At 49.2% G+C, this 15,380-nt stretch overlaps 1 protein-coding gene across 10 annotated transcripts in view; it reads right to left on the reverse strand.

Moving 5' to 3' along the window:
• Positions 1-15,380, reverse strand: part of LOC138248916 (uncharacterized) — a 240,763-nt gene that overhangs the window by 166,600 nt on the left and 58,783 nt on the right. The gene's annotated exons all lie outside the window — the stretch shown is intronic.

Consider the following 15,380-nt stretch of genomic DNA (forward strand, 5'->3'; position numbering starts at 1 on the left):
AAGAGAAAAAAAGACTGTTTACTTATAAGTCATAATAATACAACTTTTGTAGTGGTCATGTGTGTTTTGTTGCCTTTGGAGAAAACTGATTTACTTATATATTTTCTAGCCTGTGGAGAAAGGATACAATGAAAAAAACTTGTTGCAAAGAGTCATTTTTAATTATTTTATTTGTTTGTGTTTTCGCTCTGTGGTTTGAGGAATAAAAACTTTTTTTGTTTCAGTTACCAGAGACTGATGTCCTATGTGGTTTCTTTGATGTATGTGGCGGATGTTTATTGGTGTCAGAACTTCTAAGATGAATGAACCCACGCTGCATGATATCTTAAATTTCTAAATGGCAGAGAAATGCTATGTTACTGCACAAGATTCAGAGTCGTTGCTTGATGATTTTGTATTGAATGTCATTTTATTTCCTATACACTTAGATGCTCATTACGACTATGGCAGTTTCCGGGCAACACCGCCATGCAAAATGCCGCCACCATACCGCCAGTGGTGGCGGTACAGCGACTGTCGTATTATGAGTCACAAAGTACAAACCGCCCAAATACAACCACAGAACCAACACAGCCAGGCCAATCCATGGCGAAAGACTGAATATCCTAATGCCAGGTCCGCCACACCAACAACATTCCAACCACCCTATTAGGAGTCCAAATTCAGCACAGCGGTACATGCAGAGGAAAACCTATTGGCAGTACGCACCGCAGTGGAACAAGAAACCACCACCAATAGTATCCAACACAACATCGGACAGTTCGAATACCCCACACTTGAAACAGTCACACCACACACACCTCCCAACACTATATAACACTCCCCCCCCACACGCACACACAAGCGCCCACAATCCCCTGTGACTCCCACGTACAGCCAGAGACACTAACCACAAAGCACAATCCATACACAAGACAACTTCACATCGCACACGCTGAACACACAATCAACAACCCACCAGCACACACAGCCAAACACCCCCCCACACCACCAATCACCCGCATTGACAGGGTTAACAGTCAGCACCTACACACGCACGAGGGAGGACATCAGGAAGAGGTGGAACGACCTACGGGGGAAGGTCAATTTCATGGCGTCCAGGCATCAGCTCGCCCTCAACAAGACTGGCGGTGGGCCCCCACCTCCTCCCCTTGAGTTAACATCCTGCGAGGAGAAGATCGTTGGCATCATGCATCCAGAGGGCCTGGCTGGAATATCCGGAGGGCTCGACTCTGGTAAGTCAACAATACCCCCCCCCAGGCACCAACCACTCCTGTCCTGCATGCCTACCCACCACCTATCACTCCCCAATCCACCCCATCCCACATTACTGCACCCCCCGAAACAACCCACACCCTCCCTGAATGCCACACCACCGATCACCCATCCCCACACACTCCCCCTAGTAATGCATGAATCAATGCCAAGCACCACACCTCCCACAATGCATTACTCTCCACACAGCAAAAGATCACAGTCCCACTTCTCAGTGGAACACCTGCATGGAAAACCACACCACAGCCCACACCTACTGGTTGCCACTACTGCGTCCCAACACATGGCAATGACAGCAATGCCAACTACCATCCACAACCTAACTATCCTCCTTTCCATCCATAGTTAATTCTGCCACTGCCACCCAGCAGAGGATGCTAGGGTCAGACAGCCCTCCCAGGATGACCGCACCAGTGGATGTCTAGATATTGACGACTTGGCTAGGCCATGTGGGGCAACGATGAAGGCCTTGGTGCTACTGGGGGTGGGCACACTGCCAGGGGCACGGGCACAGGGGGCCAGGGGAAGTGGGAGGGGGGATCTGTAGTCCAAGGGACGGGGCAGCCACACTAGGCTGGCCAGGAGGCCCTCACTTAAGTCCTGACCGCATACCAACATACCCAGGACACGGTGGCGCAGATCCTCACGACCGTGCAGGAGACCCAGAGGCTGCAGGTGGAACACCATCAGGAGGCCATGTAGCAGTAGCTGACACTCAATGCCAATATTGGCCTCCATAGCAGGGGTGCTGAGGGAACTTACTACCATACTGAGAGAGTCCATCTCCCAACAGCAGGCCCCTTCCACTAGCCTGGTCCCATCTGAGCTCTCCACTTTAGTGGCAGCTAGTGCAACTGAGGCCCTGTCACAGACCTCGCAGCACACCAGCACCCCTCCTGATGTAGCTGAGGAGCCCCCACGCAAGCAAGAACGTCCATACAGACATTCTACTAGTACCGATGCCAAGACCACCAGTAGAAAGTGACTCTCTCCTGATCATCCTCCCTTGTGTGTCACTGAGACACCCTGTTGACTGTCCACAGAAATCACTCCCGTTTTTCCATGGCCACCATAGTGGACTTGGACTACCCACAGCTGGCCTAACTACTCTGGTGATCCCACCAGCCATGACCCCACTCGTCTCCCCTTGTACTTATCAGTCACCAATAAACACCACTGAGCACAGTTACTGCCTTAGTGTTTTATTGTCAGGAGTACGAAATATACCGCCATTACATGTGCAACAGTCAAGGCATTGTCCTGCTAATGTATGTGAGTGACAGTAGGGGGAGCAATTTGCAGGAACGATGATAGTGGAGCAGGCAGGATACTTGTGTCAAGGAAGCCAACAGGTGAGGCTGGGAGCAGTGTGAACCACAACAATATCCTGAAAGTAGAACAAGACAGGGACAATCAATCACTATAGGGTCACAGCTGCCCTCAAAACACACATGCACTGGAAGCACAAGAAGCCACGTCCGAGATGGCAAGCCAAATCCCAAGCCATGTGGCCACATCAAACCCACATTCCCAAGACATACCTCCCCAATGGTCCCTCCCTTACAGCAAACAAAGCCAGACGTGAGACAATTCCCAATGCCAGGGACATTAATGTTGCACAGCCACCCAATGTCAACTCCCAAGACAGGTTGCGATACAGAGGAAACGACGTAGTGTAGCACACATACTGAACTGGATCTGCCAGTTCAGGGATCAATGAGCATGCACACTGATGTCTCAATTGTAGCAACATGAGAGCAGGGTGAGAATAGCACTGACCTGTGCACAACAACTACTCAACTCATGGGCAAATGTAACACCCACCCCCCTCCTGCCCTCTTCCCCCCTCCCTCCCCTCCCTCCCCTCAACTGCACCCAGAGGCAGAGCAGCACGCAATACCTTCAGTGCTCACAGACACCATGTGGTAGCATGAAACAAGGCAAACAGTTGTACAGGTCCCTTACCATGCAGTTGCCACACACCTGTACCTCAGTGGAAGTATTGCTGTACCAGCTCTGCTCTGGAGTCTGCTGCATCCTCATCATCTTCCTCCTCTTCATCACTCCCCATGACCCCTTCATCAGCCACAGGTACAGCTGCCACCTCCTCTGCATCCAGGAATGGGATGTGACGTCTCAGGGCCAGGTTGTGCAGCATGCAGCAATGATCTTGCACACTTTTGATGGTTTGAGGAGTAGGGCACCTCCGGAGATGTTCAGATACTGGAACCTGGCCTTCAACAGGCCAAAGGTCCTCTCGATGACCAGTCTGTCTTACTGTGGGCCTCATTGAAACAGTCATCAACAGCCGCAGTCGGATGCCTCAAAGGTGTCAGTAGCCAGGGTAGGTTGGGATAACCTGTGTGCATAGAATTAAGAGCTATGTCAAGACCAGGAGGGTGATGGGGAATGGTGTGAAGAGTGGCGTGGGCAGAGTGGCACACAAATGAAGGGATACATACCAATGAGCCAGGCCCGGTCCGTCTGTAGTGGTTCCATCATGTGCGGGACGGAGCTGTTTAGCACGATGTACGAGCCATGCACAGAACCAGGGAACCCGGCCGTCACCTGGGAAATGGAATGGTCAGCCAGAATCACCACCTGCACATTGACTGAGTAAAAGTTTTTTTCTGTTTCTGTACACTTGTTCATTTGTCCTGGGAGGAAACAAGGCAATGTGAATGCCATCTATGCCCCCTATCACACGAGAGAGATGTGGCAGGCCATAGAAGGGAGCTTTGACAGTGGGAAAATCAGCACATTTGGTGAACCTGATACATCTGGGCAGATGTTTCAGCAGGGTACATAGTACATCCTTCAACACGTTGCTAAACATGAGCTGTGACATCCCTGCTGCCAGGCCCACTGTCATCTGGTACAACCCTGAGGCAAGGAAGTGGAGGACTGACAACACCTGTACAGTAGGGGGAATGGCATCGGGATTATGGATGGCAGGCAACAGATCCGACTCCAACTAGTCACCAGGTCTCTGATGGTCCGACGGTTCAGACAACAGGTCTGTATGACGTGTCGCTCTTCCCGGGTGGCAAGGTCGACTAGGGGCCTGTACACCGGGGCATTCTTCAACCTCCCACAGTACCTGTGATTGGGAGAGAGAAGAATATGGATGAGCAGCATTGACTGTGTGGACGTAGTTGAGCTGTGCACAGGTCACCAAATGTCGCCCATGTCACCCCTTAACTACACAATAAACATAAAATGGCAGCCGCCTGTCCAGCATGCACAGGACAAATGGAAATGAGCTCATCTCGCCGGCGTCACACATCATGGCGGTAGGCGGTCACAACTGCCGTGCAGCTCCTCATTGGTTTACATGGTTGCCTATGAGAGACAGGAATCAGTGGTGACCGCTGCCCGCCAGGGTGATGTCCGCGGCAGCTGTGACTGCCGTTACATGTGCTCATGCCCACTTTACTCCATGCTCCTCCCCAACCTGACTTCCACAGCCACCAAGCCCACAGTTACCCCTCCCATAACCAATGCCACGCCCACTCCCTTCACTTCACTTCACTGGCTGTGCCCAAACCTCACACCCCCAGGATGAACCACACCCCCAAAAGCGAAGACTAAGGCCCCCCCCCAAATCTACCTCCAAGGACCCCCTTGCCAAGTTCAAACCAAAGGATCCCCTCTCTAAGGCCGAAGCCCACGCCCTCACCACTGAGGTGCCTGCATGCCCCATTGATGCCCCTGCCCTAGCTGTCCTTGTACAGGTATGTTTGGTGTATGTGTGATTTTGTGTGTGTATGTGCATGTGTATACGAATGTCCTTCACCCCCAGTGTGTGCTAGGCCGGTGAACTTACGGTTGGTGTCTTTGTCGCCGTTCGTCATGGTCAATGGCCAGTCAGAATATTGGAAAGAGCTGAAGTTCACGTGCCATGGTGCCTACGGACGTCCCTGTGTTCCTGAAGGTGGATGTTCCCTTTTCAGTGATTCGTTTCCGCCAGGCTTTTCGTGGTGATGTGACAGCCCTGGAAATAGTGGCGGTGTGTAGCCTCATAATATTGTCGGCAGAAACAGCCTGACCTCCGGCCTGGAGATACGTACCCGTGGCCCCCCAGCACATCCACAGTGGTGGTTTAAGCAGAAACTTGGCTGTGTTTCTGCAGGTGCCTTGCCCGTACTCATAATATGGCAGTCTTCACCGCCGGAGACGCAGCAGCGCATTTGCCACCTTCACAGCGGCGGCCCACAGACTGCCAAACTCGTAATGAGGGCCTTACTGTACAGTATAAAAGATTTGTTGTGAGATTTGATACAATGTTTAGGTTCAAAATATTTTTTTCTCTTTTTGGGCATAGAAAGATTTGTAAGGGTCAAAATAATAATAATTAGTACGGTTTCAGTACATTCTTTGTCACTTGAAGCATCAGTCATTGTGCAGCACCTGCTGTAAGGTGTTTACCTGACAAACTACAAATAGTTATTCTCCCAACGATCACTGTTTGTAAAGAAATGGCTCCCTGTTGCAGTTACCCCCCACTTTTTGCCTGATACTGATGCTGACTTGACTGAGAAGTGTGCTGGGACCCTGCTAACCAGGCCCCAGCACCAGTGTTCCTTCACCTAAAATGTACCATTGTATCCACAATTGGCACACCCTGGCATTCAGATAAGTCCCTTGTAACTGGTACTTCTAGTACCAAGGGCCCTGATGCCAAGGAAGGTCTCTAAGGGCTGCAGCATGTCTTATGCCACCCTAGAGACCCCTCACTCAGCACAGACACACTGCTTACAAGCCTGTGTGTGCTAGTGAGAACAAAATGAGTAAGTCGACATGGCACTCCCCTCAGGGTGCCATGCCAGCCTCTCACTGCCTATGCAGTATAGGTAAGACACCCCTCTAGCAGGCCTTACAGCCCTAAGGCAGGGTGCACTATACCATAGGTGAGGGTACCAGTGCATGAGCACTGTGCCCCTACAGTGTCTAAACAAAACCTTAGACATTGTAAGTGCAGGGTAGCCATAAGAGTATATGGTCTGGGAGTCTGTTTTACACGAACTCCACAGCACCATAATGGCTACACTGAAAACTGGGAAGTTTGGTATCAAACTTCTCAGCACAATAAATGCACACTGATGCCAGTGTACATTTTATTGTAAAATACACCACAGAGGGCACCTTAGAGGTGCCCCCTGAAACTTAACCAACTATCTGTGTAGGCTGACTGGTTCCAGCAGCCTGCCACACTAGAGACATGTTGCTGGCCCCATGGGGAGAGTGCCTTTGTCACTCTGAGGCCAGTAACAAAGCCTGCACTGGGTGGAGATGCTAACACCTCCCCCAGGCAGGAGCTGTAACACCTGGCGGTGAGCCTCAAAGGCTCACCCCTTTGTCACAGCCCAGCAGGGCACTCCAGCTTAGTGGAGTTGCCCGCCCCCTCCGGCCACGGCCCCCACTTTTGGCGGCAAGGCTGGAGGGAACAAAGAAAGCAACAAGGAGGAGTCACTGGCCAGTCAGGACAGCCCCTAAGGTGTCCTGAGCTGAGGTGACTAACTTTTAGAAATCCTCCATCTTGCAGATGGAGGATTCCCCCAATAGGGTTAGGATTGTGACCCCCTCCCCTTGGGAGGAGGCACAAAGAGGGTGTACCCACCCTCAGGGCTAGTAGCCATTGGCTACTAACCCCCCAGACCTAAACACGCCCTTAAATTTAGTATTTAAGGGCTACCCTGAACCCTAGAAAATTAGATTCCTGCAACTACAAGAAGAAGGACTGCCTAGCTGAAAAACCCCTGCAGAGGAAGACCAGAAGACGACAACTGCCTTGGCTCCAGAAACTCACCGGCCTGTCTCCTGCCTTCCAAAGATCCTGCTCCAGCGACGCCTTCCAAAGGGACCAGCGACCTCGACATCCTCTGAGGACTGCCCCTGCTTCGAAAAGACAAGAAACTCCCGAGGACAGCGGACCTGCTCCAAGAAAAGCTGCAACTTTGTTTCCAGCAGCTTTAAAGAACCCTGCAAGCTCCCCGCAAGAAGCGTGAGACTTGCAACACTGCACCCGGCGACCCCGACTCGGCTGGTGGAGATCCAACACCTCAGGAGGGACCCCAGGACTACTCTGATACTGTGAGTACCAAAACCTGTCCCCCCTGAGCCAACACAGCGCCGCCTGCAGAGGGAATCCCGAGGCTTCCCCTGACCGCGACTCTTTGAATCCTAAGTCCCGACACCTGGGAGAGACCCTGCACCCGCAGCCCCCAGGACCTGAAGGACCGGACTTTCACTGGAGGAGTGACCCCCAGGAGTCCCTCTCCCTTGACCAAGTGGAGGTTTCCCCGAGGAACCCCCCCCTTGCCTGCCTGCAGCGCTGAAGAGATCCCTAGATCTCCCATTGACTTCCATTACAAACCCGACGCTTGTTTCTACACTGCACCCGGCCGCCCCCGCGCTGCTGAGGGTGAAATTTCTGTGTGGGCTTGTGTCCCCCCCGGTGCCCTACAAAACCCCCCTGGTCTGCCCTCCGAAGACGCGGGTACTTACCTGCAAGCAGACCGGAACCGGGGCACCCCCTTCTCTCCATTCTAGCCTATGTGTTTTGGGCACCACTTTGAACTCTGCACCTGACCGGCCCTGAGCTGCTGGTGTGGTGACCTTGGGGTTGCTCTGAACCCCCAACGGTGGGCTACCTTGGACCAAGAACTAAGCCCTGTAAGTGACCTACTTACCTGGTTAACCTAACAAATACTTACCTCCCCTAGGAACTGTGAAAATTGCACTAAGTGTCCACTTTTAAAACAGCTATTTGTGAATAACTTGAAAAGTATACATGCAATTTTGATGATTTGAAGTTCCTAAAGTACTTACCTGCAATACCTTTCGAATGAGATATTACATGTAGAATTTGAACCTGTGGTTCTTAAAATAAACTAAGAAAAGATATTTTTCTATATAAAAACCTATTGGCTGGATTTGTCTCTGAGTGTGTGTACCTCATTTATTGTCTATGTGTATGTACAACAAATGCTTAACACTACTCCTTGGATAAGCCTACTGCTCGACCACACTACCACAAAATAGAGCATTAGTATTATCTATTTTTACCACTATTTTACCTCTAAGGGGAACCCTTGGACTCTGTGCATGCTATTCCTTACTTTGAAATAGCACATACAGAGCCAACTTCCTACACTGTTCATAACCTGCCCTGAGTGGGGTAGAAATAGTAATTTTGCACATCAGTGAATGTCCAACACTTGCCCTGAGGTAAGCACCCAGTGGAGTCACAATACTAATTTTGCCACCACTCACTATACCACAACTGCTCTCAGGTAAGTACCCGGTGGAGTTGGAATACTAATTTTGCTAACCAGTCACTGCCCATTACCTGCCCTGAAAAACATACCCAGTGGAGTCAGTAGTAATTTTCCTCTTGAGTTACTGTCCATAACCTGATGTGAGGTAAGTACGCGCCAGAATAGGAATTCTGATCCCCAGTCACTGTCTGCCACACGAGCGGAGGTAAGTACACAGCAAAGTGAGAACAGTATTTTTTGGTCACTGTCCAGCACCTGCCCTGAGGTAATGACCTGTTTAAGTAGAAGTAGAAATTTTGCACTAAATTCATTGTCCAGCACCTGCCTTGAGGTAAATACCTGGCAGACAGACAATAGTAATCTAGCCCCTCACTCACTGTCCAGCACCTGCATCTGAAATAACTACCCAACGGTTTAACAACAGTAATTTTGTCCCCATGTCACTGTCCAAGCACCTGTCCTGATGTGAGAACCAAATGGAGTGAACGACGTAATTCTGCCATCCAGTAACTGCCCATCACCTGCCCTGAAATAAGCTCCCAATGGAGTAAGGGTGCAAACCTTGGTATGGATTCACGGTCAACAGCCTGCCCTTCAGTAAGTATACACCAGAGCCGGAATAGTAATTAAGGTCCCTGGTCACTGCCCTGAAATAAATATCAGGTGAATTGAGAATAATAATTGTGGGCCCCAGTTCCTGTCCAGCACCTGCCATGAGGTAAGTATCCGGTGACGTGACAATAGTAATTTTGCTCCACAGTCACCGAACAGCACCTGTCCTGATGCAAGCATGCAGTGGTGGGAGGATCGTAATCTTGTCCCCATTCACTGTCCAGCACCTGACCTCTTATAAGTACTGTAGGAAAGTACCCTCTTTCTTGGCATGGTTACCCCCATTTTTTGCCTGTTGTCAGTGTGTTTGACTGTGTCTACTGGGATCCTGCTAACAAGGACCCCAGTAGTTTTGCTCTTGCCTTTAAATTGTACCTTTTCATTCCCACAATTGGCATACTGGTCCCACCATGGAGGTCCCTACTATATGGTACCTAGGTACCCAGGGCATTGGAGTTCCTGGGGATCCCTATGGGCTGCAACAGTTATTCTGCCACCAATAGGGAGCCCAAGCAAAGGGTTCTGTAGGCCTCCCATTGCAGCCTGCTTGAAACAGGTGATGCACCCATTTTCACTACAGGTCACTACATCAGGTCACTATAAGTCACCCATATGGCAGGCCCTCTCAACCCAAATGGCAGGCCCTCTCAACCCAGAGGGCAGGGTGCAGGTACCGGTGTGAGGGCACCCCTTCACTATCAGAGGTGCCCCCACAAACTCTAGATCCATTTTCCTGGACTTTGAGAGTGCGGGACGCCATTTTTACGTGTGTACTGGACATAGGTCACTACCTCTGTCTAGCTACATAATGGTAACTACGAACCAGGCCATGTTTGGCATCAAACATGTCGGAATCATACCCCAATACTGTTGAAAGTATTGGAAGTATGATTCCATGCACTCTGGGGGCTCCTTACAGGACTCCTTACAGCATTGCTACCACTAGTCTTACAGGGTTTTCCGGGCCGCCCAGCTGCTGTGACCCCTCAGACAGGTTTCTGCCCTCCTGCTGCTTGATCTGATCAAACTCAGGAAGGCAGAACAAAGGATTTCCTTTGGGAGAGGGAGGTAATACCCTCTCCCTTTGGAAATAGGTGTGACTGGCTTGGGAGGGGTAGCCTCCCCAAGCTACTGGTTTGCTTTGAAGGGTACATTTAGTGCCCTCCGTGCATAAACCAGTCCACACTGGTTCAGGGACCCCAACCACCCAGTCCCAGCTCTGGCGCGAAACTGGACAATGAAAAGGGGATTGACTACTCCCCTGTCCATCACCACCCCAAGGGTGGTGCCCAGAGCTCGTCCAGATGGTCCCTGGGTTCTGCCATCTGGTTTCCAAGGACGGCAGTGGCAGTTAACTCTGGGAGCATCTGAGTGGCCAGGCCAGGCAGGTGAGGTAAGACCCCCCCCCCCCCCCCCCTATAGGTGCTTACCTGGTTGGGTGACAAATCCCCCTTTTGAGGGCTATTTAGGGTCTCTCTCTTGGGTTGGTCCTTCAAATTTGGCTTGCAAGATTCCATCAGGACTCCTCTGCAACCTCTGCTTCGACTTCTGGCCTCCTGAACTGCAACTGGAACCCTCAGACAAGCTGCTTCCAAAAGAAAGGACTCTTCAGCAACATTTTTACAGGTCTCTTGCCAGCTTTCCAACATTTTCCTTGCATCCTCAGAAGACTGCAACTCTTCAGCCTGCAAAAGAAGAAGGAATCCCCCTTGGAGTGAGTCACTCCCCTGCAACCGCAGGCAGCTACAACAAGTGACGACCGGCTGTGTGGATCCCCTCTCCTGCTGAGCTACGTGGATCCTGCATCACAGGTGGTAGTCCGGAGTAGCCCTCTTGGTCCTCTCTGCCAGCTGTCCAACTTTGAAGAAGGTAAGCCTTTACCTTCCCACGCAGGACAGTACCCACGTCCATTGCGTCTCTTGCAGCTGCCAAGGCTTGTTTGCATCTCCTCCAAGGAATCTTCAGGTGACATAGCTCCAGCCCCCAGCACTCCATCCTGCAAAGCACAGCCTCCTGCGTGGTTCTCCTGCAGCGTTGGATCCTCTTTTGTAGTGCTGCATGGGCTTCTTCTCCGACTCGTGTAACCCAATCCTATGGGACTCCTGTGGGTGCTGTCTCTGCTCCTGTGCATTCCCTGTGATGCTGAGGGTCCCCTGTGACTCCCCTTCCTGGGTTGAGTCCTCTTGGGCCTTGCTGGTCCATGGGCAGCACCTCTTTTCCACTAACCGTGAGTTTGCCTTTGCTAAGGCTTGTTAGTGGAATTCCTTCACCGACACCCATCTGCAATCTTCCTTCCAGCATGGGATAGCTTCTGCATCCATCAAGAACTCTTCTCTGGCTCCAGGGCTGCAGTGTTGACCTGTTCTTCATCACCATTGACCAGCTCCTGCATCCACAGCTGGGTGGGTAGTAGCTCCTACTCCTTCTGGACTCTTGGACTGGGTCCCCTCTCTCCACAGGTCTTCTCCAGCAATCCACTGCTAGTTTCTTGTAGTCTTGTCTGGGTGTCTTCTTTTTCTCATTTTAGATGGTTTGGGGAAAATCCAGTGTTTTACTCCTGCATTCCTGGTTGGAAGGGCAGGGGCTCCCCTCTACACATTTTACTTACCTAGGTGGGGTGCCTTATTTCGCATTCCATTTTTTTAAGTGTATGGTTTGTGCTCCCCTATGGGTTATTGCTATTTGCACCGTTTTCTAACATTTTCTATGCCGGTTTCTGATTACTAGTGAACATATTTAGTGTATTACTTACCTCCTAAGGACAGGTTACCTGTCTAGTATTTTTGTGGTGTTTTATTAAAAAATAAAGTACCTTTATTTTTGTAACACAGTGTTTTCTTTCATGTGTGCGAGTACTGTGTGAATACAGTGGTATTGCAAGAGCTCTGCATGGCTCCTAGATAAGCCTTGGCTGCTCATCCACAGCTACCTCTAGAGAGCCTGGCTTCTAGACACGGACTACACTACACTACACTAATAGGGATAACTGGACCTGGTATAAAGTGTAAGTACCAAAGGTAACCACTACACACCAGGCCAGCCTCCTACAAATACCAAGAGAAATAAGAATAGTAAATTAACCACCTGGTCACTATCCAGCACATGCCCTGAGGTAAGTACCAGACAGACTGAGAATAGTAATTTTGCCGCCCAGTCACTGTTCAGCACCTATCCAGAGGTAAGTACCCGATGGAGTGAGAATAGTAATTTTTACCCCATCCACCGTCCAACACCGAACATGAGATAACTACCCGGTGGCGTGAGGATACTACATTTGCACCCCAGTCACTATCCAGCACCAGCTCTGAGGTAAGTACCTGAAGGAGTGAGAATTGTAATTTAGCCCCTCAGTCACTGTCCAGCATCTACCTTAGAGAGGTGTGCGGCAGAAAGAAATTACTATTTTTACCCACCAGACACTAGCCAGCACCTGCCATGAGATAATTAACCAGTGGAGTGACATGTCACTGTCCAGCACCTGCCATGAGGTAACTACCCAATAATGTGAGGATAGCAATTTTGCCTCCCTGTTACTGTTCAGCACCAGCCCGAGGTAAATACCTGGTGGTTCAAGAACAGTAATTTAGCCCCTCAGTCACTATCCAGCACCGGCATCAAAGATAGATGAGATGTGAAGCGACAATAGTATTTGTGCTCCCACTCTTGGTCCAGCACCTAACCTGAGGTAAGTATCTAGTGGACTGAGAATAGAAATGTTGTCCCCACTCACCGTCCAGCACCTGCCCTGACTTAATTACCCAGTGGAGCGACAATAGTAATTTTGTTTGTGAATTCACTCTGTGCTTTGATGACTCAAATTAAAATTTTTGTTTCACCTACCTGAGATTGCTGTGCTTTGTGGTTTCTTTAATGTATATGGGAATACTTTATTGTTGTCGGGACTTGTAAGATGACTGAACCCACTCTGCTGGATATATTACATTTCCAAATTAAAAGAGAGAAATGCTATGTTAGCGCACAAGATTCAGAGTAGCTTTTTGATTATTTTCTTTAAAAAATCATTCTTTTATTTCTATACACCTGCTCTATAGTACAGAAGGTTTATTCTGAGGTTTGATTACATCTTTGGATTCAGATTTTTTTTTAATGGGGCATCAAAAGATCTGTAATGGTTCATTCAAAATTAGAATTAGTTCTGTTTCAGCACATCCTTTGTTACTTGGAGAATCAGTCACCCTACAGCACCTGCTTTGATGTCTTTACCTGGCAGACTACGAATAGATATGGTGTCCCACAAGCACTGTTCAGAATCTGCCCTGAGGTAAGTACCTGCTGGAGTGTAAATACCAAGTATTTAAACCAATAAATGTCCAGTACCTGCCTTGAGGAAAGTACAAGGTGGAGTCAGAATAGTAATTTTGCACCCCAGTCAATGTCCAGCAACTGCCCTGAGGTAAGTACCTGGCAGAGGACAGTAGTAATTTAACTCCTCAGACTCTGTCCACAACCTATGTTACATACAGGTATCTGGTCGAATTCCAACAGTGACTTTGCCCCCCACTCACTGTCCAGTACCTAACCTGAGATAAATACCTGATAGTCAGAATAGTAATTTTGCCCCCAATGCCCAGCACCAGCCATGAGATAAGTACCTGGCGAAGTAAGAAGAAAATTAGTTACTTACCTGTAACTGTGGTACTCCAGTATTGGTATCTTTCATAGATTCACATGCTTGAATCTTCCCCGTCGTCGAGGTGAGAGCCTCACGTTAACTTGAAATACACTTAGCAGTAAGTGTTTCCCACTAGGCCGTAATGTCCCAAATAGGCACTTTTAAAGCCTATCCATGTTATTTCATAAAAAGGAACCAAACTTGAGCCACAGCCAATCAGGCGTCAGCACCCTCTAGAATACTCCCAATAGAGGATGTTTCCCTCAGATTTTCTAGTACAAGTGTAAAGCAGAAAGTTCATCTGTAAGGGGAGACTCTGGGGGGAGGAGGGTGGGTCGCATGTGAATCTATGAAAGAAACCAGTACTGGAGAACCACAGTTACAGGTAACTAATTTTCTTCTCCAGTATTGGATCTTTCGTAGATTCACATGCTTGAATTAGAGTAGCAAGCAGTAATATTGTGTAACTAGGTGCTGGCTGTATTATAATAATAATAATAATAATAACAGCAATAAGAGTAACTACTCCTTGTTATCATTCAACAGCAATATAGCAATGTTCACAGGAAGATAAACAGGCACAATAACCATTAACATTGGGATCATGACCAGTATCAAGCTAGCTACGATACCAATAACTACAATAATCATTAAAAGTAGAAAAAAGTTTAACCTTGACAGATTAAGGAAACGTAGTTCAAATACCGTGTTTGCGGAGGTGGGATGACCAGAGAGGCTCACCTTAACGAAATAAATGTCTCAGCACTGCTTGCCCCACCGCTGTGTCCATGTTATTCGTCTCTTCAAGACAGTAGTGCTTTGTGAACGTATGTTGGCTGGACCATGTGGCCGCTCTACAGATGTGCTGTAAGGGCACTCCTGCGAAGAGTGCTGCCGACGTGACTACCGCCCTTGCAGAATGGGCTTTCACCTTGCCGTGGAGCGATTTACCCACCTGAGTATGACAGAATTGGATCGACAGGCCAATCCACCTGGCTATGTTCTGTTTGGATACTGGAAGACCCCTTCCTCGCGTCTCCAAAGGCGACTAATAACTGGTCTGATTTGTGTATGTTCCGTGTTTTCTGAAGGTAAAACTTCAAACACCTTTTAATATCCAAAGAATGCAACGCCTTTTCTGCCACTGTCTGCGGGTTAGGAAAAAAGGTTTTCAAGATGACCGGCTCATTCAAATGGAAATTTGAGGGCACTTTCGGAATATACTTAAGATTCGTCCTAACAATTACGCCAGTAATGGTGAATTGAAGAAAAGGCTCTTTGATGGTGAAGGCCTGCATGTCACTTACTCTTAGCCGAAGTAAGAGACAGTAATTACGCAGTTTTCCATGTGATTAACTTTAGTTCCGCTCTGTGGATTGGCTCAAAAAGGGGTTTCATGAGCTGCCCCAGGGCCACATTTAGGGTCCATAACAGCAGAGGCTTCCGCACCGGTGGAAAAGCTCAAAGCAGACTCCTCAGGAATTGCTTCACAATCCTGGTGGAATATAACGAGACAGTGTCTTGAGATCGCCAGTACCTCGAAATTACTACCACGTGCACTCGGATGGAGGAATGAGAGT

The sequence above is a fragment of the Pleurodeles waltl genome, chromosome 8, assembly GCF_031143425.1.
Source record: "Pleurodeles waltl isolate 20211129_DDA chromosome 8, aPleWal1.hap1.20221129, whole genome shotgun sequence".
In the NCBI taxonomy this organism is placed as follows: Eukaryota; Metazoa; Chordata; class Amphibia; order Caudata; family Salamandridae; genus Pleurodeles; species Pleurodeles waltl.